General features: G+C 49.1%; 1 protein-coding gene and 1 pseudogene across 1 annotated transcript in view; both read left to right on the plus strand.

Moving 5' to 3' along the window:
• The first annotated feature begins 2,721 nt into the window (after positions 1-2,721).
• Positions 2,722-26,484, plus strand: part of LOC148454476 (olfactory receptor 52P1-like) — a 36,329-nt gene continuing 12,566 nt past the window's right edge. The window contains exon 1 of the mRNA XM_088460918.1: positions 2,722-2,741. The gene's annotated coding sequence lies outside the window, so the exon portion shown is untranslated. The remainder of the gene's footprint in view (positions 2,742-26,484) is intronic.
• LOC148454477 (5S ribosomal RNA) lies at positions 15,689-15,807 on the plus strand (annotated as a pseudogene).

A 26,484-nucleotide genomic window follows, 5' to 3' on the forward strand; every position in this document is an offset into this window, starting at 1 on the left:
CTGTGAGTACGGCTGTACATTCGCATTGCTACTTCCACAAACCACCGCACTCATAGATCGATTCATTGCCATTGAAAACTGAGGGCCTGATTCGGACCCGCTCGCGAGCGCAGGGCACTCGCAAGCGGGTCGATGGTGCCGAAGTGCGCATGCGCACGACGGAGGGAGCTCCGTTGTGTGCATGCGCGAGACCCGGCGAGCGACGAGGAATGCGTCGCTCGGGGTCTCGCACCAAAGGTGGAGTGCTGTCGATGGTGAGTGACAGCACGCCCCCTTTGGTGGGCGTGCCGGGGGCGTGGCTGCCAGATGGAGGCGTTCCCATGGGAACGCCTACCGTCTGAGTCCGGCCCCACTGACATCAGTAGTGATGTCAGTGGGAGTGATTTTGGCTCTGATAGAGCCAAAATCACTCCAGGGCTTGAGGCAGCGAGACCCCGCAGGGTCTCGTCACAAGCCCATCATCATGGACGCTCGCTATAGCTGTGGGTGGTAACCCACAGCTATGCGAGCATCCATGAGGCCGCTCCATTTTCAGGTAGGAGGGCCCTGATTCAGAGCGAGCGCTCTGGTCAGAGCGTTCGGCTCTGAATCAGGCCCTGAGGGACCTCACCTGTCTCTCACAGACAGTGCAGAGAAAGTTGCATGGGGGAGCTCCATAGTCACCAGTAATCCAGTCCATCCCTTACCCTCAGCCTGCTGTAGCACCAGCACACAGCTGCAGCCTCAAGGACTAAGGGGTCTATTTACTAAGCAGTGTTAGGAGACAGAGTGAAAAGTGATAGGTCTGTGATAAGGTGCCAGCCAATCAGCTCCCAACTGTCATTTTTCAAACACAGCCTGTGAGATGACAGTTGGGAGCTGATTGGCTGGCACCTTATAACAGACTTATCATTTTGCACTCTTAGGGGTATTCAATATGGGTGTTTTTTGCGTTAATATCACTGATTTTACTTTTACACCGTATTCAATATCAAAGACTTATCGCATTTTTGAAAAGTCGAAGTTAAAAAACGGGGATAAGTTTTCACCTTTGAATAGGTGTCGAAAAAAAGTGCAGAATTGGGGTTTAGGGGTGCAGGCTTAAAAAAAATAGCCTGCACCCTTCAGAATGACCCTTTGAAATGATCTGTGTCCAAATAAAAAAAAAAAAAAAAAAGCGGCACACCCCAAAAAAACACTTTGAATTTGGGGGCCAAAAAAAAAAAAATGTTGGGGAACAAAGTTAAAAAATAGCGAACTTGACTCTGGGGGGGTCCCCAAGTATGCCCCAGGTGTTTTTTTCATTGCAGCTCCTTGCGCAAGTGGGTTTTTCACGATTTTTTCAAGTATGTTTAGCAACTTTAAAATATGCTGACCCCTATTTTCAAGTACCCCAAATTTGCTGGGCATAGTTATTTTTCGCAAAAAAAAATTCTAAATGCTCTTCTGCACCACTTTCTTCAAAGTCGCATTTATGCACTGGCCGCGGCTATTAGAAACCCCGACTTCCTTCAGGAGTTAAAAATGAGGGTACCCATAGTGATCCCCCATGTCTAGACATCATTAGGTGGGTCCCTAGAATATTTCCCGAAGATTCCCATTTTTGTTAACCTGTTAAAAAATGTGTAAAAATTTTGAAAAAAATGACATAAGGTCCCCCCCCCCCAATAGCCAAACCAGCCCCAGGCTAGCCAGCCAGTGGTGGTTTCTAAAAATACGGGGAACAAAATGTGTAGGGTTCCACCGTATTATAGAAACCAACACCAGGCTGTAGGGACTAGTACTGGTTTTAAATATAGGGGGCAAAAACGACGTGGGGTACCCCCTATATTTAAGACCAGCACCAGACCCAATCACCGGGGCTCCAGGTCCAAAGCATTACACCCCAAGTCAGTCAGCGCAAGTCGGTGATCTCGGGGGAGTCGGGGACCCCCCAAAAAAGGGTGTCCCCTCTCCCGAGGACCACAGGCTTATGCTGAAGCCTGGGGCTCATCCCTATACCCCTGGAGCGGTGGGTATGGGGGTAATAGGGGGGCCAAATAATGTAAGACTATTGTACTTTACAGTGGAACTACAAGTGCCAGCATGCCTGCCATTTTGCACTTGTGGAACTACAAGTGCCAGCAGACATGCGGCACCTGTAATTTCACTGTAAAATAAATAGTTAAAAAAAGACAAAACACACACACACCGTGCCCAGTATAAGTTTATTACATACACCTACCCATTCACACATACTTACCTATACCAGAGGTTTCTGTCCCCTTCTCCACGTAGAGATCCATGCAGGGCCGGACTGGCATATGCCAGAAGGGCCGATGGTCAGGTGGGCCGCTCTGTTCTGCACGCTCGCATGTATTGTATGTTATAGAAAATGTCTTTCCCAAAATGGCCGCCGCCTGAGGAAAGACAATTGTTTTCCATTCACAACTGTATATGTTCACTGTCCATATTCTGCCAGCAGACACTAGAGGGCCAGCGGTACCTCTAGTAACAGAGGTCTGACACGCCCCCTACAGAGGATTCCCATCGTCTGTGCTGCTGGTATACAGGAAATGTTCCTGCTACAGCAGCCTGCTGACAGTGGCCATATCAGGCCCCGCCCCCAGACCGAGGCCCCGCCCCCTGGCTTTGTGTGAAGAGCTAGGAGTGCGGAGGAGGAGCAGCAGCGCTGGTGCAGGAGCAGGGGAGGAGCCCCAATGCCACAGCTGCATGTCCTGCCTCTGAGGAGGAGAGGAGAGAGGGCACTGCCTACAAGTCAGGTAAGTGAGGGCATTTTATCTACCCGACCGCTTTATATGTGCAGGGAGCTCTGCTCTCCGGCAGTTATATATATATATAATCACTGTATCTCCACCTCAGTGTCCCACCCTCACCCTCCCTGTAACCCCCAATCAGTGTCCCACCCTCACCCTCCCTGTAACCCCCAATCAGTGTCCCACCCTCACCCTCCCTGTAACCCCCAATCAGTGTCCCACCCTCACCCTCCCTGTAACCCCCAATCAGTGTCCCACCCTCACCCTCCCTGTAACCCCCAATCAGTGTCCCACCCTCACCCTCCCTGTAACCCCCCTTAGTGTCCCCATCCTCAGCCTCTCTGTAAATCCCATCAGTGCCCCCACCCTCACCCTCCCTGTAACCCCCAATCAGTGTCCCCACCCTCACCCTCCCTGTAACCCCCAATCAGTGTCCCCACCCTCACCCTCCCTGTAACCCCCAAGCAGTGTCCCCGCCCTCACCCTCCCTGTAACCCCCAAGCAGTGTCCCCACCCTCACCCTCCTTGTAACCCCCAAGCAGTGTCCCCACCCTCACCCTCCCTGTAACTCCCCCTCAGGGTCCCACCCTCACCCTCCCTGTAACCCATAATCAGTGTCCCACCCTCACCCTCCCTGTAACCCCCAATCAGTGTCCCCACCCTCACCCTCCCTGTAACCCCCAATCAGTGTCCCCACCCTCATCCTCCCTGTAACCCCCACTATCCCCACCATCACCCTCCCTGTAACCCCCAATCAGTGTCCCCACTCTCACCCTCCCTGTAACCCCCAAGCAGTGTCCCCTTACTCAGCCTCCCTGTAACCCTCCTCAGTGTCCCCGTACTCAGCCTCCCTGTAACCCCCCTCAGTGTACCTGTCCTCAGCCTCCCTCTAACCACCCTTAGTGTCCCCATCCTCAGCCTCCCTGTAACAACCCCTCAGGGTCCCAGTCTCCAGCCTCTTTGTAAATCCCCTCAGTGTCCCTGTCCTCACCCTCCCTGTAACCCCCAATCAGTGTCCCCACCCTCACCCTCCCTGTAACCCCCAATCAGTGTCCCACCCTCACCCTCCCTGTAACCCCCAATCAGTGTCCCACCCTCACCCTCCCTGTAATCCCCAATCAGTGTCCTCACCCTCCCTGTAACCCCCAAGCAGTGTCCCCACCCTCACCCTCCCTGTAACCCCCAAGCAGTGTCCCCACCCTCACCCTTCCTGTAACCCCCAAGCAGTGTCCTCACCCTCCCTGTATCTCCCTCTCAGGGTCCCACCCTCACCCTCCCTGTAACCCCCAATCAGTGTCCTCACCCTCCCTGTAACCCCCAATCAGTGTCCCCCTCACCCTCCCTGTAACCCCCAATCAGAGTCCCCGTCCTCAGCCTCCCTGTAACACCCTTCAGTTTCCCTGTCCTCAGCCTCCCTGTAACACCCTTCAGTTTCCCTGTCCTCAGCCTCCCAGTAACACCCCTCAGAGTCCCCGTCCTCAGCCTCCCTGTAACCCCCTCAGTGTCCCCGTCCTCAGCCTCCCAGTAACACCCCTCAGTTTCCCCGTCCTCAGCCTCCAAGTAACACCCCTCAGTGTCCCTGTCCTCAGCCTCCCAGTGACTTCCCTCAGTGTCCCCGTCCTCAGCCTCCCTGTTACCCCCTCAGTGTCCCCGTCCACAGCCTCCCTGTAACCTCCCTCTGTGTCCCTTTCCTCAGCCTCCCTGTAACTTCCCGCAGTGTCCCCGTCCTCACCCTCCATATAACCCCCAAGCAGTGTCCCCATCCTCACCCTCCATGTAACCCCCAATCAGTGTCCCCACCCTCACCCTCCCTGTAATACCCAGTGTCCCCACCCTCACCCTCCCTGTAATCCCCAATCAGTGTCCCCCCCTCACCCTCCCTGTAACCCCCAATCAGTGTCCCCACTCTCACCCTCCCTGTAACCCCCAATCAGTGTCCCCACCCTCACCCTCCCTGTAACCCCCAATCAGTCCCCACCCTCACCCTCCCTGTAACCCCCAATCAGTGTCCCACCCTCACCCTCCCTGTAACCCCCAATCAGTGTCCCCACCCTCACCCTCCCTGTAACCCCCAATCAGTGTCCCCACCCTCATCCTCCCTGTAACCCCCACTGTCCCCACCATCACCCTCCCTGTAACCCCCAATCAGTGTCCCCACTCTCACCCTCCCTGTAACCCCCAAGCAGTGTCCCCTTACTCAGCCTCCCTGTAACCCTCCTCAGTGTCCCCGTACTTAGCCTCCCTGTAACCCCCCTCAGTGTACCTGTCCTCAGCCTCCCTCTAACCCCCCTTAGTGTCCCCATCCTCAGCCTCCCTGTAACAACCCCTCAGTGTTCCAGTCTCCAGCCTCTTTGTAAATCCCCTCAGTGTCCCTGTCCTCAGCCTCCCTGTAACCCCCAATCAGTGTCCCCACCCTCACCCTCCCTGTAACCCCCAATCAGTGTCCCACCCTCACCCTCCCTGTAACCCCCAATCAGTGTCCCACCCTCACCCTCCCTGTAATCCCCAATCAGTGTCCTCACCCTCCCTGTAACCCCCAAGCAGTGTCCCCACCCTCACCCTCCCTGTAACCCCCAAGCAGTGTCCCCACCCTCACCCTTCCTGTAACCCCCAAGCAGTGTCCTCACCCTCCCTGTATCTCCCTCTCAGGGTCCCACCCTCCCCCTCCCTGTAACCCCCAATCAGTGTCCTCACCCTCCCTGTAACCCCCAATCAGTGTCCCCCTCACCCTCCCTGTAACCCCCAATCAGAGTCCCCGTCCTCAGCCTCCCTGTAACACCCTTCAGTTTCCCTGTCCTCAGCCTCCCAGTAACACCCCTCAGTGTCCCCGTCCTCAGCCTCCCAGTGACTTCCCTCAGAGTCCCCGTCCTCAGCCTCCCTGTAACCCCCTCAGTGTCCCCGTCCTCAGCCTCCCAGTAACACCCCTCAGTTTCCCCGTCCTCAGCCTCCAAGTAACACCCCTCAGTGTCCCCGTCCTCAGCCTCCCAGTGACTTCCCTCAGTGTCCCCGTCCTCAGCCTCCCTGTTACCCCCTCAGTGTCCCCGTCCACAGCCTCCCTGTAACCTCCCTCTGTGTCCCTTTCCTCAGCCTCCCTGTAACTTCCCTCAGTGTCCCCGTCCGCACCCTCCATATAACCCCCAAGCAGTGTTCCCACCCTCACCCTCCATGTAACCCCCAATGAGTGTCCCCACCCTCACCCTCCCTGTAATCCCCAGTGTCCCCACCCTCACCCTCCCTGTAATCCCCAATCAGTGTCCCCACCCTCACCCTCCCTGTAACCCCCAATCAGTGTCCCCACTCTCACCCTCCCTGTAACCCCCAATCAGTGTCCCCACCCTCACCCTCCCTGTAACCCCCAATCAGTTCCCACCCTCACCCTCCCTGTAACCCCCAATCAGTGTCCCACCCTCACCCTCCCTGTAACCCCCAATCAGTGTCCCCACCCTCACCCTCCCTGTAACCCCCAATCAGTGTCCCCACCATCACCCTCCTTGTAATCCCCAATCAGTGTCCCCACCCTCACCCTCACTGTAACCCCCAATCAGTGTCCCCACTCTCACCCTCCCTGTAACCCCCAATCAGTGTCCCACTCTCACCCTCCCTGTAACCCCCCTCAGTGTCCCCACCCTCACCCTCCCTGTAACCCCCAATCAGTGTCCCCACCATCACCCTCCCTGTAACCCCCAATCAGTGTCCCCACCCTCACCCTCCCTGTAACCCCCAATCAGTGTCCCCACACTCACCCTCCCTGTAACCCCCAATCAGTGTCCCCACCATCACCCTCCCTGTAACCCCCAATCAGTGTCCCCACCCTCACCCTCCCTGTAACCCCCAATCAGTGTCCCCACCCTCACCCTCCCTGTAACCCCCAATCAGTGTCCCCACCCTCACCCTCCCTGTAACCCCCAATCAGTGTCCCCACCCTCACCCTCCCTGTAATCCCCAATCAGTGTCCCCACACTCACCCTCCCTGTAACCCCCAATCAGTGTCCCCACCCTCACCCTCCCTGTAACCCCCAATCAGTATCCTCACCCTCCCTGTAATCCCCAATCAGTGTCCCCACACTCACCCTCCCTGTAACCCCCAATCAGTGTCCCCACCCTCACCCTCCATGTAACCCCCAAGCAGTGTCCCCACACTCACCCTCCCTGTAACCCCCAATCAGAGTCCCCGTCCTCAGCCTCCCTGTAACACCCTTCAGTTTCCCTGTCCTCAGCCTCCCAGTAACACCCCTCAGTGTCCCCGTCCTCAGCCTCCCAGTGACTTCCCTCAGAGTCCCCGTCCTCAGCCTCCCTGTAACCCCCTCAGTGTCCCCGTCCTCAGCCTCCCAGTAACACCCCTCAGTTTCCCCGTCCTCAGCCTCCCAGTAACACCCCTCAGTGTCCCCGTCCTCAGCCTCCCAGTGACTTCCCTCAGTGTCCCCGTCCTCAGCCTCCCTGTTACCCCCTCAGTGTCCCCGTCCACAGCCTCCCTGTAACCTCCCTCTGTGTCCCTTTCCTCAGCCTCCCTGTAACTTCCCTCAGTGTCCCCGTCCTCACCCTCCATATAACCCCCAAGCAGTGTCCCCACCCTCACCCTCCATGTAACCACCAATCAGTGTCCCCACCCTCACCCTCCCTGTAATCCCCAGTGTCCCCACCCTCACCCTCCCTGTAATCCCCAATCAGTGTCCCCACCCTCACCCTCCCTGTAACCCCCAATCAGTGTCCCCACTCTCACCCTCCCTGTAACCCCCAATCAGTGTCTCCACCCTCACCCTCCCTGTAACCCCCAATCAGTCCCCACCCTCACCCTCCCTGTAATCCCCAATCAGTGTCCCCACCCTCACCCTCCCTGTAACCCCCAATCAGTGTCCCACCCTCACCCTCCCTGTAACCCCCAATCAGTGTCCCACCCTCACCCTCCCTGTAACCCCCAATCAGTGTCCCCACCCTCACCCTCCTTGTAATCCCCAATCAGTGTCCCCACCCTCACCCTCACTGTAACCCCCAATCAGTGTCCCACCCTCACCCTCCCTGTAACCCCCAAACAGTGTCCCCACACTCACCCTCCCTGTAACCCCCAGTGTCCCCACCCTCACCCTCCATGTAACCCCCAAGCAGTGTCCCCACACTCACCCTCCCTGTAACCCCCAATCAGAGTCCCCGTCCTCAGCCTCCCTGTAACACCCTTCAGTGTCCCCGTCCTCAGCCTCCCAGTAACACCCCTCAGTTTCCTCGTCCTCAGCCTCCCTGTAACACCCTTCAGTGTCCCCATCCTCAGCCTCTCTGTAACCCTACTCAGTGTCCCTGCCCCCACCCTCCCTGTAAAGCAGCGTACACACTGGGCGATTGTAATCGTGCAATTGTTAATTTTCCAGTGCAGTGGGATAATGGACCTCATTCAGAGGCGGTCGGGGGGAGGACTACTACTGAGGGCACTGCATCGGGGGAGGACTACTACTGAGGGCACTGCATCGGGGGAGGACTACTACTGGGGGCACTGCATCGGGGGAGGACTACTACTGGGGGCACTGCATCGGGGGAGGACTACTACTGAGGGCACTGCATCGGGGGAACTCTACTGGGGGGGACCTCTACTGGGTACAACTTGTGGGGGGGGGAAACTACTACTGGGGGCACTGCATCGGGGGGGACCACTGCTGGGGGGGACCTCTACTGGGGACTACTACTGGGGTCACTGCTTCGGCGGGGACCACTACTGGGGACACTACTCGGGGGACCTCTACTGGGGGCACTGCATAGGGGGGTCTACTACTGGGGCCACTATAAAAAGGGCACTGCTGGGGGAATTGAATAGGGCGGGACTACTACTGGGGACACTGCATAGGGGGTACCACTACTGAGGAAACTGTATAAGGGGCACTACTGGGGGCCTGCATAAGAGGAACCACTATTGGGGGCACTGCATAGGGGGGACTGTATAAGGGGCACTGCAATAAAGGTGCATATGAAATGGAAAGGAATGTTCAGAGTGACGAGAAAGGGGTGAGTGTCATGTTGAGTGACCGCACCCCTTGTGTCCATGCCCATTTTTTGGCATGCACACATAGGTGGGGTGGGGGCTCCATTTTTCAATTTGCCCATGGCTCCAAATACCCTAGTTACACCACTGGTGCCTAACCCTAAACCCCCTTTCCCGCACCCTAAACTTAATGCTCCCTGGTGGATGCCTAACCCTTACCCCCCCCCAACCCTAAACCTAACCCTCCCAGGGGGTGCCTAACTCTAACCTCATCCCCCAGGTGGTGCCTAACCCCACCTTCCCACAGCGTAATCCTAACCCTCCCCGGGGGATGCCTAACCCTAATTTCCCTCACAGTGGTCCCTAAACCTAACCCCTCATCCCTGGGCTAATGCTGATACTTACCCATATCCTTCGTTCCAAATCTCTGCGGTTGGGATAATGGCGTCTGCATTTTGCTGGGTATATTGGCAGCTGGTGGCCCATCCATATAAATATAAATGGCATGAGAAACCTTATTTGAAAATGTATGTAGCTGTAGGGGTCATTATGCCTTATAATGGGTTGGGTATGAAATCCTCACAGCCAGAATCCTGACACCCATAGGAATGCATGGTAAGTATTTTCCCATCCCCTACCCTAACACTCCCACCCCGGTGCCTAACCCTAACCTCCCCCCTAGTGCCTAAACTTAATCTCTCCCTCCCCGTACCCTAAACCTAACACTTCCTCCCCGGTGCCTAACCCCAACCCTCCCCCTAATGCCTAACCCCACTACCTAACCCTAACCTCCCCTAACACCCCAATACTTACCTTTGGGATGTCAACAGTCGGGATACTGGTGCCGGGATCCTGACCTGTCAGGATTTCAGCTCCAGTATTTAGACCATCGACATCCCAGGGAATAATACTAATGATCCCATTTGAATGTATATATCTGTTTTTTTTTTGTTATATAACAGCTTCATAATGGGGATAAGGTGCAATCAGGGAAATTACTAGAATCTTCAGGGAGACAGGGAGACTGCTGCTATTTCAGGAAGTCTCCCCGACAATTAGGGAGAGTTGGCAAGTATGGCTAGTTTAGAACAAACAGGGTGGGTGCCGCACAGAACCTATTCATATTATAAGTCAATAATTACAGACCAACCATATATTATCTCAGTACTTATATTGTATCATGACTCTTTGTTGGTGGTGCTCCCAAAGCCCAGGAAATAACATATACCAAAAACAAAGTAAACAAGACGGGCTTGTCATTGGGGCGCTCTTTACATTCACATATATAAAAAAATAACTTTTAAAAATGTTCCTTAAAATTCTGTAGATCTCCTTGGAAAAACAAAATTGAGTGGATGTAGATAGTCAGATCACTACAGTATAGCAATAAATTCACTAATAACGTATTTCTATATCTTACTGACTATGTATAAAAATGGCTATCAGTAACCCTGCGATTCCCAGACTCTAAAGTATTATCATGTGAACAATATGCTGTGTTATTCACTTTGTCCCAATCCACCTCTTATCTACCTACAGCACCTGGTATTCCTAGGCGGTCACCCATCCAAGTACTGACCAGGCCCAATGCTGTATGGCTTCCAAGATCAGACGAGATTGGGCATGGCTGACGGTTCTGATCCAGACAGCAGCAGCCCGACAGAGGAGGAAATCCTGATCGTCCAAGGTAAGTATAAACTAACCTAATTTTTCCCCCTAACCCTCCCTTAGGGGTGCCTAACCCCACCCCACCCCCCCAAGTGCCTAACCCTAATTCCCCCTGTAAGTGCCTACACCTAACCCCCCCTTCCCCGCGCTCGGCGCCCGGCTTACCTTCGATCGGGGTTGCGTGGCATCGGTCTCCCAGCGTATGTAAAATGAAAGGCCTCGGGGTCTCGACGCCTGTCATTTAACCCTTGCCGGGATTAGACAGTCGGATTCCATCCGTCGGCTTCCCTATCCAGTATGGTATGGCTGTAGGTCTGATATTATTCTGAGAGAGCCTGGATGCCCTGGTGTATACACAGCAACATATCTGTAGGACTATCTCACATGAGTCCGCTTTGTTCAGAATAATACAAAATCAAAAAAAGTATAGCACAAGCACTTTATTTGTGTGGAAATAAATCTTAGTGCTTATGCTTAGGTCAAGTATCACGTATGTGAGATATGAAATCTGTACAGTGCAAGGTTACATTTTATACCTGTGTTTCTGCATCTTGCAGCAATCAACATTTATTCATTTACATAGATACCCATCTTTCCATGCCCTGACAGACTAAGGGCCTGATTCAGACCCGGACGCAATGCTGCGCTCGCTCACATTCAGCGATTTGTCGCAAACTGCACATGCGTATAAGTAGCAGTGCGCAAACCGGTCAGTGCGATGGGAAAGTGCTCGCCCGTAGCCTGCAGACGGGCCGCTACTTTGAGTGACAGATAGTGCCGTTTGTGGGTGGTAACAAGAGAAGGTGCTTGTGAACAGGGGAGTGGAGGTGCGAACGCAGACGTGTCTGACCGTGTTGCGGTGGGGAAAGGCTACCACAAGCGCTGCGAGCAGCTCCGATGGCTCTCGATGTTCCCGATTAATCCTACAACTGCCGGAGATGACGTGTGTTGCGAGTGGCAAAGGGGCGTCTTTATACAGGTGCGAGCGCATAATCCCGCCGCCCGCTAATACTTAGTGGGCATCTACACGCAACGCACCATTTTAATATCCGGACCCTTTTTGCTGGCGGGCGATCGCAAATTGCGTCCGGGTCTGAATCAGGCCCAAAGTCACGAGTTTGTTGATCTGTTACTATATCATGTGGGTGTTAAAAGTCCAATATTATGACCCCCTATATGCTGTATGTGTTGTGTTTTTCTCCCCTCTTAGAGTGGGGTGTTCTAGTGAATGTCAAGGATATAACATTTATCCTGAAAATAGGTGCAAATAAACCTCCACATCACATATATGCTCTTACAGAGTAACTAATGACAGGCATTTATACACCAATGAATATAATGCAATCCATTTCTTTAAGGTCACATTCAGCATGGAGTAATAAAGATCTCCACACTTTTGAAGCAGAATAAATAGGTTTAGAAAGAGGGAGGGTATAACCATGGTACATCCATACAGCACAAAACGGGATGAGTGTTTTAACTACCAAATATTAAAACCACATGAGTTTCCACAGTGTTGTGGAGCTGGGTGCCCGCCTTCACATTGAATCAAGTTGCAGACACTCACAGCATTAGTCTGCCTACGACAGTACACACATGCGTTTCAACCTCGACAGCTGCACTGACACGGTGGTCAGTCAGCTGTAATACATACGGTATCCGGGTTACATGATCTGGAGTCTGATCCGTACACTGACCAGATCTCCGTTGATATGTGGTGTGGGGGGTGCGCGTTTCGCCTCTAAGGTGGCTTGTTCACCTCTCCATAGCCGTATTGCACACGGGTGACTCCTTTTAAGCTGAGTTACAAATGATTAGTGGGCGTGTCACCTGACGTCATTAGGCTGGCTATAGGCTACTGTCAGGTAGAGTTCCGCCTCTGGATTTGTCATTGCAGTCCGTCAGAATGACATGGATTAGAAGCCCAATAAACTCATTAGGAAGAAAACGGTTTGATCGTTCTGATTGTTATAAAATTGTTACAAAAAAATAAATATCAACCGAAAATTTGAAACAAAATGAAGCACAAAAAAGCGTTTGTCTCCCTAAAGGACCACAGGAATGTGTCCAAGACTGTGTTCTCAGGAAAACACACCGGCAAATCTCAGCTAGATCATGCCTAATATAGAAACACAGGCTTTACACAATAAGCCAGGAAATACTGAAAACCTGGCCCAGATTCCAGAAAAAAAAATGTTTTATTTATTTTATTAACAAATTATAAGTCCAGAATGAAAGTGGTTTCTTATAAAGTAAAAGATATTGCCCTAAAAATAATAAAAAGTTAATGTAGCAGCCAGGGAAATCCTAAAAACTTGGCCCATGTTTAGTAAAGACCCTGGCCACAATAAAACTTTAAAATTGAGAGAGATCACTTCGATCTGTCCCTGGATAATGATTAGGTGTCCTGGTTAGAAGTGCATATGATACACTAATGGTAAATGCCCTAGAAATAACAAAGTGGCAGCCAAAGAAATCCTGAAAACCTGGCCCATAATAGAAGAACACTGGACATATTAAAACTTCAAAGATTGAAAAATACCACTTTGGTCTATCTCCTTCTGTGATTCAGTGGCCTAATTATAAGTACATACAATAAAGTGGTCCCTGTAAGATATAGAGATTATGTATTCAAACCAGTGCTGGAAGTGTGCCGGTATGAAATGGTATGTCATACCGGCACTTCACTTCGTCACCCGGCGCTGGGACTGTTACTGCCCCAGCGCAAGTTAACAAGCGGCTGCGCCTGCGCTGCCTGTTGACTCTTGGTTCCGGCCATGAGCCAATCATGGCTCGCGGACCGATGGCCAATCAGCAGCAGCGGCAGTGGCATATTGAATTTGACACCGGCCGCAAGCCAATTAGGGTCGGCATATTGAATTTGGCGCCGGCCATAAGCCAATCAGGTGCGGCTACGTGGCCGTCCCTAATTGGCTGCCGGTCCGCGGCTGGTGCTAAATTCAGTATGCTGCACCGACGAGGAGTGAGGAGAAGAGGCGGGAGCAGCGCTGGTCAGCAGCGCGGCACTGGTGTGTGCTGGAAGATGACATGGAGGTGAGCTGGTAGCTGTGGTGTGAGGGCAGGTGAGCGGGTAGCTGTAATGGGAGGGCAAGGTAGCTGTAATGGGAAGGTATGGAAGCTGTAATGGGAGGGCAGGGTAGCTGTAATGGGAGGGTATGGAAGCTGTAATGGGAGGTCAGGGGAGCTGTAATGGGAGGTATGAGGGCAGGTGAGCTGGGAGCTGGGAGCTGTGATGTGAGCTGGGATGTGTGATGGGAGCTGTGATGGGAGCTGAGCTGTGATGGGAGCTGGGAGCTGTGATGTGAGCTGGGAGCTGTGATGGGAGCTGGGAGCTGTGATGGGAGCTGGGAGCTGTGATGTGAGCTGGGAGGTGTGATGGGAGCTGGGAGCTGTGATGGAAGCTGGGAGCTGTGATGGGAGCTGGGAGGTGTGATGGGAGCTGTGATGTGAGCTGGGAGGTGTGATGGGAGCTGGGAGCTGTGATGGGAGCTGTGATGTGAGCTGGGAGCTGTGATGGGAGCTGGGAGCTGTGATGGGAGCTGGTAGCTGTGATGGGAGCTGGTAGCTGTGATGGGAGCTGGTAGCTGTGATGGGAGCTGGTAGCTGTGATGGGAGCTGGGAGCTGTGATGGGAGCTGGTAGCTGTGATGGGAGCTGGGAGCTGTGATGTGAGCTGGGAGCTGTGATGGGAGCTGGTAGCTGTGATGGGAGCTGGGAGCTGTGATGTGAGCTGGGAGCTGTGATGGGAGCTGTGATGGGAGCTGGGAGCTGTGATGGGAGCTGGGAGCTGTGATGGGAGCTGGGAGCTGTGATGGGAGCTTGGAGCTGTGATGGGAGCTGGGAGGTGTGATGTGAGCTGGGAGCTGTGATGGGAGCTGGGAGCTGTGATGGGAGCTGTGATGGGAGCTGGGAGCTGTGATGGGAGCTGGGAGCTGTGATGGGAGCTGTGATGGGAGTTGGGAGCTGTGATGGGAGCTGGGAGCTGTGATGGGAGCTGTGATGGGAGCTGGGAGCTGTGATGTGAGCTGGGAGCTGAGGTGTGGGGGCAGGTGAGCTGTGAGGGGAGGAAGTGGAGGTATGGAATTATAAGGGGGGCTCAGGATTGTGCCTGCCTAAGTAAAGCCCCCCTGATATTTCCATACCCCCACTTCAAAATTTCCACTTCGACCACTGATTCAAACTATACATTATCCCAAACAAGTGATAACAGCAAATATGTGAAGGATAATCATTTGAAAAGAAGATTTCCCTCCTAAATATAAAAAGTATTGATAAAGTATAATTAATGAAAGGTTCTCCTCTGTGAAGAAAAATAACAATTGCTTAGACTGCCAATAGTGTCATTAACCAGTGACAGAATGTAGCTAGAAATACCATAGGATTCAAGGAGATCCTGAAAGCCTGGCCCATATCTAAGAGAAACAATGTACATATTAAAACTTCAGAATTGGGAGGAATCAATTTGATATGTCCCCTTCTGATAACTATGAGTACAAACACATACAATAGGATAGTTCATATCATAAAATATAGATATTACATAATTGGGCTGTGTTCCCGTAAAGTGATATCACCTAACATGTGAAATAATGGTCCTAGACAAGGGGTATCGGCCTCCATTGTACTAGTAAAGTATAGAAGGTGTTCCCAGAATAATCATAAGTGATACTCTATAGAGAAAAATGACAGATACTATGATTATATACAGTGGCGTATCTATAATGGGTGCAGTGTGTGCGGGGCACACAGGCCCCTGGGTCCAGGGGGGCCCCGCACAACAACCACACTGCACTCATATTTTTTTTAAACTTACCTGTCCGAGGTCCCGCGTCGGGCGTCACTGCTGCGCAGAACACCAGAAAGATGGTTGCCGCGGCCATTTTTTCCGGTGTTCTGCGTATGCACAATAGACTCCGGGCAAACTCTAGTGCCCGGAGTCTACTAATGCTCCAGTGGCTGGCCAGCCGCGTCAGTCGCCTGCCAGCCACCAGGGAGAGAGGAGGGGGCCCCGCACGTGGAGTGCACACGGGCCCCCTCCTCTCTTAAAACGCCCCTGATTATATATAATGTCAAATATCAGTGACAAAGTGTAACTGGAAATTACCCTGTAAATTATATCAAAATGATACAATTAAGATAAGTCCCACATATGATAGTCACAAAAATGTGACAAGTAAGCACTAAGATTTATTTCCACACAAATAAAGTATGCTTGTGCTATACTTATTTTCATTTTGTATTATTCAAACATATTGCTGTGTATACACCAGGGCATCCAGACTCTCTCAGAATAATATCAGGCCTACAGCCATACCATACTGGATATGCCCAATCTCGTCTGATCCTGGAAGCCATACAGTATTGGGCCTGGTCAGTACTTGGATGGGTGACCGCCTAGGAATACCAGGTGCTGTAGGTAGTCTTAGATAAGCGGTGGATTGGGACAAAGTGAATAACACAGCATATTGTTCACATGATAATACTTTACATTCTGGGAATGGCAGGGATACTGATAGCCATTTTTCTACATAATCAGTAAGATATATAAATACGTTATTTTTGAAGTTATTGGTATACTGTAGGAATCTGACTGACTATCTATAAACGTTGTTCAATATTTTCGCCACATCCACTCAATTTTGTTTTTCCAAGGAGATCTGCAGAATTTTAAGGAAAATTATTCAAAGTTATTTTTTATACTGTATATTTGAATGTAAAGAGTGCCCCAACAACAAGCCCTTCTTGTTTACTTTGTTTTAAGTATGGCTAGTTATAAGGCCCTTCCTAAATTTCACAAGCTATGTGACAGATGGGCTGTTTCTCCTTTGGATCTTCATAGACCTGTTGGAGATCCTCCCGTGTAATCTATAATCTCCCTTGTACAGGTGTTTCTTTCCTATGCCCTTTTACTCTCCTTTCATTTGCTAAGAAAGTACATAAATAGCGCTATGATAAAAGATAGAAGATGATACCCGGTATTAAAAAGTTATTTACCAAATACTTTTAATAAAAAATAATAATACACTTATATAAAAAAAGAATGACATTAAAACAATTCTGAAACGAGCAAATGCCTAACCCACATAATGCCCGCACAATTGTGCCTGTTCCTATTTATACTTTTGGATGTATATTAACACCAATTAGGTAGACAATGAATACCACTTTTAGAGTCCACCTCGCATGTACATATCTCATGGAGAATGGTATCGGCACTATTTTCCTGGAGGATTCCTCTCAGGTGGCCTCAGGCTCCGCTCAGGATAAGTGTTGTTAATGAGAGTAGGATGTGGGTTGTGAGCCCCCCTGGTCCCAGGGGTCCCTGTGCACCTGTTATAGATACAATACAGACCCGTCCAACATGTCCTCTTCCACTAGGTACAAAGTGCTCTGCTCCGGGACTTCCTACCTAATTTATGATGGCAGTCACCTGTGATGAAACCTTCTTCTCATCAATCAACCAGTTCAACACAGGTGAAAAGGAATAATAAATTAGGTGTGACGTCCAGGAGCAGAGCATTTTGTACCTGGTGGAAGGGGTCATGTTGGAGGGTCTGACACTACTGAACAAGGCACCTCCAAATGCAGCCACCCTGCAGGGAGTAATAAATGTAACATATAAATCTAATCTGTAGAAACAGCGCCGACATAGTAGCACGTCGCAGGGTGCATAGAATAGTTTCCCAATGCTCATCCAGAAGGGGACCTAAATCTTCTCACCTGGAATGAAGCTGGAGAGGCCATCAGTCATAGTCATAACATGGCAATAGCAAATGGAGGTGAGCTGCCTGGACCCCAGGGCTGTAGCCTGTTGTATTAATGATGTGATTAAATAAAGTTGGTTGTCAGCCTGGGACCCTTCTAAGCAACATTCTCCTAATAAAATGTGGTACTTAGCATCTATGGCCCTGATTCAGACCCACTCGCGAGCGCCTGTCCGCTCGCAAGTGGGTCGATGTTCTGCACTGAGCATGCGCACGACGGAGGAAGCTCCGTCGTGCGCATGCGCCAGACGCGACGAGCGAAGGAAAGTCCTTCGCTCGTTGTGTCTGATCAAAGGGGGCGTGCTGTCGATGTTGATTGACAGCACGCCCCCTTTTGTGGGCATGCCTCCCTGACGGGGGCGTTCCCACGGGAACACCTCACGTCAGAAGCCAGCCCACTGACATCACTAGTGATGTCAGTGGGAGTGATTTTGGCTCTGATAGAGCCAAAATCACTCCGGAGCTTGCGGTTGAAAACCTCAACCGCAGGCTCCGGCTCGCAGTTTCGATGGTCGCGATGGTCAAGACCATCGCGCCCATCAAACTGCACGCTCGTATAGCCTGTGGGTGGTGACCCACAGCTATACGAGCGTCCAGGAGGACGCTCCATTTTTATGGAGGGCGGCCCTCATTCAGAGCGTGCGCTCTGCTCAGAGTGTACGGCTCTGAATGAGGGCCTATGTATGTATATATGAATAATGGTGCATACACACCGTCACATGTGTCAGATGAACGACTGAACGATTTTTACAACGATTTCATGAACGATATCGCCCAAATCTTACTGCAAACATAGACGATGTCAGATATCATTATCTGACAAATGGGAACGCGCATCGGTCATTGTTGCAAGCACACGTCAGATTTTCTTTCAGATATGAAATGATTGAACGATTTTCTAAATTGTTATCGTTCAAATCTGAAAGAAAATGTGAGGGTGTATATGCACCATAATACATCCCACAGATATACCCTGGTGTGATTGGTGCACTTAGAATAGCCCCTCCCATCACGCAGGCCCATGCCAGGGCTTTCCTGACTGGTTACTGCAGTCACAAACATGAACTCATCCATTTCAGCTGTTTAATGTGCTGCAGTGATTTCTGTCTTCCATCCAGCAGAGTCCCGGAGGTCCCAGATGCAGCCTGTGGTCACCTTATATAGGTCTGCTCACTTGCTGCCCTTATGGTTTTTGACAACTATTATAATATTTTAGTATATATATTTTTTTCTAAACAAAGTTCTACTTGACAATTGGACAACACTTTCCATAGCTGCTCTGCAGATCCTAATGGGGAAGGGAGAGAATGTAGTGCTGACTTTTATGGCCAATATGACGTTTAATTGAAAGTATCACAATACGTCTGAGGAAGGTCAGTGCCATAAACAGGGCTCAATCCTTAATTGAGGTGATCACTGATACACTAACATTAAAAAACAACGTAAAGTGTTACTTCTTTATATAGAGGTGCTATTGGTTTCAGTTTCTTTATATCATGTTTGGGTTTTATATAAGCATGATGCTGAATGTGATTTGATTTACATATATAATGCTCCCCAAAGGATTGTAAATGATACACTGATATATTACATACCTGTATTGATAATGTATTTTATACTGGAATTCAATTTTGCATGAATTATTTTTTTTTGTAAACCGTAACCAGTGAAATTGGGGTCATACAAAGCCCTATATACAGTAGCCAAAAATGTATAGGGAAACCCCGCCATAAATAATAATAATAATAATCTGATGTGAATGTAATAGTTGTAATTTAGGAGTGACATCACATTTCCCTTAGGTCAGTCATACAAAAGACACCAGGGGCCTGAAACCAGAAATAACCAGTCTTGGGCTGCCTGTTGGAGTCTGTGAGGTCATGCTGTGATGTCATAATGGTAAGTGCCTGTATCAGGGCTTTGCTGTTGCTGCCTCTCTCATACACTACCAGGGCACTGACACTGCACCACACACCAGCAGGGGATACTCCATAAGGTTAGTGACTGGACAGAGATAAGGGCAGCTTAGTTCTATGCGTCGGCAGACAGCGTGACTACTGTAATATGACTGGTGACCGCGGGGACAGGGCAGTATTGGATAAATACAGAACCTCACACCTAGTGGGACAGTGTCATTACAGCCCAAAGTGGCTGCATCCTGGGTGGTCACTGTCTGGATGGGACTATACTGTTCCTAATTACATCCTTTAGACAGTGCTCCAGGTGGGTGTTGGATGGGACTATACTGTTCCTAATTAATTGCTTTACACAGTGCTCCAGGTGGGTGTTGGATGGGACTATACTGTTCCTAATTACATCCTTTACAGCCCTAAGCCTGGTATGCCAGTATTGCGGCCTGTTCCATTGTTATTAATGTGCAGAGGTGTGAGAGAATTACAGCATATTGTGCTTTAGTTATTTGTATTTATCCAATACTGTCATTAGTAAATGTTACATCTAGATCATAGTTTGGGCTCCATGTAAGAGTGATAATAAATGCCAGTGGCATATTGTGTTTTGTGTCACTGTGATACATAGGAATATGCTGCTAGTATTTACCATCACTTACCTGTCCAGCGAGGCCCAGCGGTGTCCTCCTCCTCCGCTGCATCCTCTGCTGTGTTGCTGGCAGCCTAACGCTGCCGGCGATGGGTCACTGACTAATGTACATACGTGATGACCGTCTGTGTATGCGCATAGAGCTCAAACCCTGTGGGGACATCAGAAACAGCGTTAGAGCCTTTTGCTGAATATAACATTGCAGTCATCACCCCTATTAGCACCAGAAATGAGGACTAAAGGGATCATGACTCTTTCTTACATGGAGCTCTATGTGTCTCTGACTTGTCTCTCCCCCTCCCATGCCCACTTCTCCTGTCTGTCACTCTCTTTTCTATCTCTCACCGTGGACATGCGATCGCCATCGACGTGCAGATGCGTTTATCACCGGCCGGGTAATAGGTAAAAGTAGCAGACTGAGGTGACAGAAGGGATCACAGGTTATGCACGGTTAGTGGTGGGTGGGTGATTTGGGCAAACTCTGCATAGCCTCTTAATGCCTAGAGGGACGGGCAGTCCTTCAGCCATGGGTCCCCAGAGGTTTCCTCCACAGGGGGTTTTTCCTCTCCTGAGTGCTGAAGGATGATTCTTTGTGAGTCATGAGGTTTCCGCCATCTTGTTCCTCTTATAGGACAAGAGTGTAAGAATTCTGGATCAATCTTGGTCCAGAATGCTCTATTTTTGAATGCAGAGTAAATAAAACAAAAGTTTATATATTACTTAAAATAAAAGCTTAAATATTTTTAAAAAATATATATTCCTGCTTGGTTGTCTTTATTTTTATGAATAAAATGCTCTCAAAAGTAGAAGAGGCTGAAGTGAGGCCTGGTGAGGTAAATGAGAGCAGAGTTGGTAATGGAGGCAATATGGTGGTGGGGAGGCTGAGAGGATGAAGGCTCAGCTTAGATAAAGTACAGGTAGAGGTGTGAGATCTGCAGGCTTAGAGCCTAAACACTGAGGTGACCATGCAAATGAGAGGGCTTTATGGAGGAGACATGATGAGATTGGATCGATGCCTCTGAGTAATAAGTGATCAAGAATTGTATGTAAGAGATTAATGCAAGTCAAGAGAGGACACATAATTGGGGAAAATACTAGGAGAGATCCTTGCTAAATCACCAGAACCATGCATTGTTTATTCTACACAAGAGAGCACCAGACGAGGCAGCCATCTTGGGTGCACTTCATACTTTATAGCTTACAATGTGCATTAGCAATACGTGAAAATAAGACATACAAGGGTAAAATGAAAAGCGACTAACAGGATACTCACTGCATAAATAGTTCTGCAGCTTACAGAGTGAGGAATATGGTCTTACTCTATAAATGCTTTCATCCATTATTTTCCTTTACAAAATGTTTGAAGTGAACTGAGGGGAAACTATCCAGAGGGGCCAGTCACATGCAATAATGTACAGAAAGTATCTGACTGACAAAATAAGCAAACAACAAATACAAAAAAAAGTGATATTAATCATGGGATACTGTATTTAGAAGATGTTAGACTCATTCATACTCATTGTTTTGGTGCAATATAAACCAATGCAAGCATATGAGACCATCTAAACATATATTTATAAAATTCTAATATCATACAGGTTTTATCTGTCACTTGAAAACCAATTTCAATAAAAACACAATAAAAGTTTGATGCCATATTAGCATAAGCACTGTCGCTCCAATGTGTATAAAGGATGCTGTGAACAAAAATAAATTATATATATATGGCTTGTCCGTTAAAGGGTGCTGTAACCCCCAAAGTACACTCCAAACAAAATAAAAAAATATTTTCTGTGCACGTGCATCAACAAAGGAGCAGCGCCAAGCGTGCGCCTGTGTCATAAGTCAAGGGCCGGTTTGGACATCTGGTCCGGACTGAAGGACGTGCCAACAATTTCTGACAAGTCTACTGTCACTGCATATGATACTGTCCTCAAAGCAGCAGCGACAAGCGTGCGTCTGTCTGTTAAAGGGTGGTGTTACCCCCAAAGTGCGCTCCAACAAAATAAAATAATCTTTTTTTCTGTGTTTGTGTGTGAAATGTATGCGCAGTAGCCGCACCTGCATCCTCAAAGCATACAAAATATGATCGCGATCGTCAAATCGGGGACATGTAACATGTAATATTTCAGCGATCCTGCGACGGATCGCTGAACATCGACGTTGGCCGGACGGCGTTTCCACCCGGCAGATTGGCATTTCCGATCGCGTTGCAGGATCGCGGAAATGCCTGTCAGATGTATGGGCACCTTAACCCCTCCCTCACATTACCACTGAGTGACTAAAGTTACCATGTTGTTATACCTTAGCTGGTCTTTATTGAGGTAAGGGTGTGGTTCCTCCCTGGTTACAGGGAGTGTAACCCTTTCCTCAGAATGTGGGAGAGACCCCCTCTGTCACACACATATAATAACAAGTCCTCGTGTGTGTATAGAAAGTGTCATTGTTACTCGGTGATACATGACAGGACAGAGATCCAGCTATTTGACAATGGGTCTGTTTAAAAGATGTATGGAAACCCGATGGTTTGCATACAGCTCTGATGTTTAGGGGTCTGCGGGTCCTGCGTGATCGCTCGTAGTACCCCCGTAGCCGCAGCTACATTTACATGCTGCAGCGTTTGGGAGGCAGAGTGGGGGCGGACAGAAGGACCGTTCTACAAAACAGGGGCGTGTGACCCCCATTTGTAGGGTGTGCCGAGCCCAGGGTGTGTGTTGTACGTAAACTTCCTGGACCTGGCTGTGAGGTTCCGTTGGCCAGGCTGATACATTTCAGCTTACGCAGCCTGGCAGAGGTTGTCCTGGTGATCTGATGCTGCATCTTTGGACGCATCTTATTCCTACAGATGCCTCCTGCTGCATTAGAATAGGAGTTGGATGGTGTTACACAGCCGCTTCCCTGCAGGTGTGCAATATCACCCATCTCTGAATCAGGCCCAATGTTCCCTATGACAGAGTGAGGATATACCTGGATTATGGGGCAGGACAGCTGTCCTTTTATTCTCTGTGTGACCCCATCAGACACTTACACACATACACTGCCGCCCTCACTGAGCCCCTTCATGCTGCATTATGGGGAGGGGGAGGAGGTATAACTATATCTGGGGGAGGCAGCAGCTGGGAGGAATTACCATCACATATCTGCCCAGAGACTGGTGACATCACAAGGAGGGGAATCTGATTGGTGTAACATTCAGCCAATAGAATGATGCAGTGGGTGGAGCTACAGGTGAGCAACTTCTTGTTGTGTAACCAGGGCTGCCATCAGAAACTGTGGGGCCCAGTACAAATGAGAGCGGTGTAGTGTGAAGCCCTTGCTCCCAGAGCAGGAACATATGGTGACCTCACCAACATGCTCTCCAGACTTCCCAGTATACTGTCACACATCCTCACACATACCTCCCAACTGAGTCCCGTTTTTCTGGGACTGTCCCGCCCGCGGGCCGCAGTGTCCCGCGGTGGAGGGGAAGTTGGGGAGAGCACACCCGCTGCACTGCCTAGCAGAGCAGCGGGTGTGCAGAAGGTGAACAGATGCCGTGCGCATCGCACGGCATTTGTTCACTAGCGTAGGGAGAGCCTGGGGGGCTGCCCAGCATCTCGGAGAGTGCTGGGCATGCCCCCTATAGTGACGAAAACGGGGGGAAGCCGCGAGGCTCCGCCCCATTTTCAGTTGGCTCCGTCCCCTTTTCAGAAGCCACGCCCTTTTGGGTACGCGCCCGAAACGCTGTTGGATTAAAAGTTACTTTTTTTAAAAGCCGCTGAGTGCCGCCTATCAATCTTTATCTATGCATTGGAACAGCCTTGTTCCTAGGAGGGCTATATATATATATATATATATATATATATATATATATATATATATCCTAATTATCCAATTATAAATGCCACATGTTTGCTATAATTCAAACCCACAGGCTCAGAGGATAAAATCCTTTCCTTTTACATCTGAAACACTGATTCACATAACAATACATTTTTATTTATAAGATATATAGACACTATTCTCATATGCATGTATACATAAATAATCTTAAGCATCTCTTCAAACTTATTTTTATCAAAAGGATATATTATCCTAAAAAATATATATGATTACAAGGATGATCCATTATGTTAAGAGAGAAACTGCAAAATTAAATTCCATTGTTTACCCTCTTAATATTACATTAATTTGTAAATATCAGTTTTAATGTATATATTATCTTGTATGTAGAGGATTAGCAGCCCTGTGTATTACACACTGTGAGGTGTATCCTGGTACCCTATAATCAATGCGTCCGGGTATAAAACCAACACAGACAGACCACCAAGGCACAATCTACACCACACTAATTGTGCAAAAAGGGTACAATGTCGCATCCCTCATTCATACCATTTGGTGCAAACGTATCTAATGAATAGATCCAAAAAGTTTCTCGGTTAGAAAGCTTATTTACAATGTCTCCTCCCCTCTCATCCAAATGTACTTGTTCTATCGCTTTAAAAGTGAAGTTGTCTAGGTTTCCATTACAACATGCAGAGAAATGACGGGATACACTATGATTTTTCACATTATTCAATATATTGCGCATATGTCCTAGAATTCGCAGCGTAAGCTATCTTTTTGTTTTTCCCACGTAGCTTTTACCACAACTACATTGTATTAAATAGATGACATGCGTACTTATACAGCTTAGCTTACCCTTTCATTTATCATTTGTAAAATGATTAAACTGTTTATTGTCTTTACTAGCGAATTTACATAGCTTACATTTGTTACATGTAAAGAAACCTCTGTTTTATGTAACCAACACTCCTCACAGGTATTATTCTACATACTTGGTGCCAACCTATTCTTCACATTGTTACATCTTCTGTACTTTATTGGAGGTTTTACCGGGATAATTCCATTTAATAGAGGGTCCATACATAATATGTCCCAATCCTTACTTAATACTTGTTCTATTTCTTTAGATTTCACATTATATATATATAAGTCGTAACAAATTAGATATAATTATATAATATAATTATAGTGATATTATATAAGTCGTAACAAAAAGATAGTAAATCATTTGTTTTCTCTTCCTGCTTTTGTTTGTATACTAACAGCTCAGATCTATGACGTCATTTTGCTTTATTTTTACAATTATCTCTGATACTAATCTGGTACATTTTATCCTTAAATCTTTCTTCATAAATAGCAGCTTGTTCCTCAGAGTTACACACATCAGAACAGTTTCATACCCACTTTCTCAGATGACAGCTGTAAAAATGGACATAGCTGTTACCATCAGGGCTGCCATCAGAAATTGTGGGGTCCGGGACTGATAAAATACGCAGGGCCCCCCCAGACCCCATTATACAATGCACCTCTGGAAAATGGAGGCATATTAGAAATAGCTGAAGCCAGTGGAGCTGACCATCTTACAGTAATCACCTCACAGTTCCCCCATATAGTAATAACCTCACAGAACCCTATTCTTCAGTCATTCCTGCAGCCAATCCCCCCCTTAAATAACCCCTTCCTCCTTCAATAATCACCAGGCTCATCCCCCCTTCCCCTTCCCCAGTAAAACTTACCTGATTCCCTTTGGTGAGGATCTCTGGTCTCCCGGTCTGTCCTGAGCCAGCAGCTTTCTCCCCTGCAGTGGCCGGCACGCAGCAGCCTGCACTGATGTGACATTATGTCACCATTGTGCATGGGCACCTGACAGTAATACTAAGAGGAGCTCAGGCAAGCGGAGCTGCATGGGTAGCATCCTCTCTGCCTGCCCCCCACAGCTATCCATGAACACGGCAGCGGCAGCGAGAAGAAAGCTGGGCGGCTGCACCGCAGTGCACTGGTAGGCGTCGGGGCCCCAGCCGGGTCTGTCTGATCTTGTTATTTTGGCAGGGGGGAAGTAGCTAGCAGGCGGTAGCACCAGGCGGGCCCCCCGCGTGTCCGGGCCCGGGACTAATGACCCGGCAGTCCCCCCGTGATGGCGGCCCTGGCTGTTACAATGTACCTCCTTAATAACCGTATATATGTTTTAATTTTATCTCCTATATTACAGTTAGTACTGTCCAACACCAGATCCAAGAATTCAATTGTGTCCTTGTAGTTAGCAGTAAAATGTAAATTGTATTTATTTGAATTTAGATATACCATAAATTCTTTAAACGTACACTCATCCCCTGCCCATACTATCAGTATATCCATTTTCCTAAGTATAGATTCGCTAGACTTGGTGCACCTAAAGTATACTTAGGAAAATGGGAAGAAGATGTGATTGAAAATAATAATCCACATGCAGGATATATAAAAATGTGTAGAAGGTATATACAGTAGACGATATCCTGTAAAGACAATGTGAATAATTCTAATTTTTACACACTACACCTACACTATCAACCAGCCACCCACCAACCAGGGGTGGCAGGGATAGCACCAGGCCTAGGTTAGGGGTGCCCTGGAGAGGGGGACCCCTTTATTGGGGAGGTCCCCAAATCCCCAGGGATCCCTGGCCTGGGCTGACTAGTGGTCAGGACTGATGCTGCAGCTGGAGGGCCCGGTGAAAGAGCTCCCCTGGCTGTGGCATCAGCCCCCTGCTAGAAAGGGTCCAGAGCTGATTTTAAATATAGGGGGGACCTCACGCAAATGTTTTCACCCTACTGTATATTTAAAACCAGGTCTGGCCCTGCTGCCTGGTGCTGGTTCTTAAATTACGGTGGAACCCTACTCGTTTTGTTCTCCGTAATTTTAAGAACCAGGACTGGCTGGCAAGTCCGGGGCTGGTTAAGCTTTAGGAGGGG

Source organism: Taudactylus pleione, unplaced genomic scaffold, assembly GCF_031769625.1.
Source record: "Taudactylus pleione unplaced genomic scaffold, aTauple2 ptg000990l, whole genome shotgun sequence".
In the NCBI taxonomy this organism is placed as follows: Eukaryota; Metazoa; Chordata; class Amphibia; order Anura; family Myobatrachidae; genus Taudactylus; species Taudactylus pleione.